General features: G+C 37.3%; 1 protein-coding gene and 1 long non-coding RNA gene across 2 annotated transcripts in view; both read right to left on the bottom strand.

Annotated features, from left to right (window-relative positions):
• Positions 1-2,605, bottom strand: part of tfpia (tissue factor pathway inhibitor a) — a gene marked incomplete at its 5' end in the record, with an annotated part of 55,942 nt that overhangs the window by 51,360 nt on the left and 1,977 nt on the right.
• Positions 1-2,605, bottom strand: part of LOC116698192 (uncharacterized) — a 12,933-nt gene that overhangs the window by 9,858 nt on the left and 470 nt on the right. The gene's annotated exons all lie outside the window — the stretch shown is intronic.

Genomic DNA, 2,605 nt, shown 5'->3' with positions numbered 1-2,605 from the left:
AGTGAGTGAGAGTGTGTAGCAATGAAAAAACAGCAGCCAGTGTTGGGACAGAACAAACAGGACACGTTGAAGTAATACGCAAAAAGCACACAAAGGGGCAGAACACAGCTAAGGATAAAACTGACACAAATACAGAGTGTGGCGGGTGCGGATTTTCAAGGAAACACGTGTGGAAGGACGGATAAGAGGGAACCGTCCACATCTGCACACGTTGCACCATCCACAACCTCAGGAGCTACGGAACAAGCAACATCGACACACAGCGAAATGTGACCCTCTCGATGCGTGTTTGCAGATCCTCCCACCCCGATTACTGCAATGCCTTGTTTACATGTCGGAGGTGTCAAGTGATGGAGCAGGTCCCAATTTTTTTTTTTAATCCAGCAGCCAAACTACTGGCTGGAACAAAGTCTTTCTAACACCTCACTCTAAATTTGCCTTCACTTTTCCAAATATTACTTTAAAAGTACTATTTATCACATTTAAGCCTTTGCATGGGTTGGCATCGGGAATATATCGCCGTTTTGTAACTGTCTGAGGGACAGTGCTGTTGAGATTTACACGTTAGTCCATATTGTTTGATAATTCCATTAATGTGTGAATTCATACGGTAATCAAAAACCTTAAAAATGTAAAATACATAAGTTAAAAAAGGGATGTTTGACTTAAAATTGTACTAGAATGTTTTACATTAAAAATATGTTTCCATTTTGTTCTTTGTTATAAATGCTATTTTTTACGTTGAAGTCAAAGGTCAAATGACCAGAGTTTAGTGAAGGCCACACCTGTTGCATTGTGGGTAAAAGTATTCAGCGAGAGCCAACGTGGCTGCAGAGGAAAAATGTACGGGCTTAAACTAAGATTTTGCACGGTCCACACGGTAATTGTGCTTTCGTCTTTCAGCCTTGTTATATTTGTTGAATATTTGCTGTAATTTCTTTGTATTCAATGCACTTTCTGCACTGTTGTGATGCTAACATTGTGGGGCCCGTCTAGTTACAGAAACGTGTGTAAGAGATCGTAAAATGACTGAAAGTATATTTGACTCATTTTATTTCATGTTTATTTTCTTTGTAATTTTAAAAGGACATCTGTATGATGCGTGGCTGTATTCAATTGGACCAGTGTATTTACACCGTTATTCATGCATATTCCGATTATTTTGTGATATTTTGATTAATAGTATAGTAGATAGTGGTTGATTTCTGGGATATGAGAAACTATTACAAAGCTGTCATGTGTTATCTGCAGTGTGCCTGAAGGACACTGTAACACAACAGGATACACACACAACACAAAGATAAGAGAAAGAACCAGGACGGTTGGAAGGGGCCCACAGTTCAATGGGGCCCCGAGGCCCACTAGAGAGTGGACCTGGACCCGGTCAATATTACCACAATGTTACTAAGCACAAAGGCCTATTGTCATGTTCTTAACAAACCTTTAAAAACTTTTTTAAAAAAAATGTTAATGGTAGATTATTAATGCTATCATTTAAAAAAGGAAAGTTCTTTCTATACAGGGAAATGACGCATACAACCGGCTGTATGTCACTGAAAGATAAGAGAAGGCAGACGTCGGCATTGAAGGCATCAGAACCTCATCAGCACCAATTTATTGATGTTTTTAACTTTTTATTACGTTTTTGTCCCTTTTTTCAACACTTTTGACGCTTTTTTTCAATGTTTGTCACTTTTTTTTTTATGTTTTCAACACTACGTAACACTAACTTATTAACTTTAGTTTTACAGTTTTTTTGGGGAATTTTTGGTCAATAAACCTCATTTATAGGAAATTATACCTAATGTTTGAGTTGGAAAAGCAGAAATTAGGAATTATTTAGACTAAAATTAAAGGAATGGATGTTGATGGATAATCACAGACTGGAATATGTCAACTTTTACTCAATACTATTTCAACAACACTTCAATTTGTTTTCTCTAAACGCTATAAAATTGAATAAGACGCCACAAAATTAATGAAGGTAGAGATTTGTACTTGTCAATCATGTTATTTTGGGTAGTTAAAAAGAACACTGATATAGGAAAACAGGTCAATTTGACCCGAGGACAACACAAGGGATAATAATAATAATAATAATAAGTGTGACCTACCACACTTGGAATTACATTTCTGGAACAAACGTGCTATGTTAAGTAAATATCTTTCTTTAAATGTTTGTTAATCAATGCCAACATTTATATAAATTAGTGCCAATGTAGGTTGCCTTGTATACAAGTACACTAATGTAGTTATGTTGCATTAACATATTATTTTAGGAAGCAAAAAGAGTGCTTCCATGGTTAAGAAACCTTTGAAAAATACCTTCCACCACTTGGATGTCTTAGGAAAGAAAACTTTGAGTCTTTACTTTGAGTCTTGAGCGATAAAGATGATTTTGTGTATCAATGTGCGTAAGCTTCACCCATTTCTTCGCACAAAATGCCTACACTACAACGCCATAGCTTCCAGTGGTGAATTCAGCTCCGTTACTTGCTCCCAGGGATGGAAGGATCACAATTTCTCTTCCACTTTGGCGCAGGCCTGCCTCCACTCAGACCTTTCTCAGCTTGTTGAGTATCTGACATCTAATCCCCCCCCCCCC

This window comes from Etheostoma spectabile, chromosome 11 (genome assembly GCF_008692095.1).
Source record: "Etheostoma spectabile isolate EspeVRDwgs_2016 chromosome 11, UIUC_Espe_1.0, whole genome shotgun sequence".
NCBI lineage: Eukaryota > Metazoa > Chordata > Actinopteri > Perciformes > Percidae > Etheostoma > Etheostoma spectabile.
This window is presented reverse-complemented; position numbering and strand designations above follow the sequence as displayed.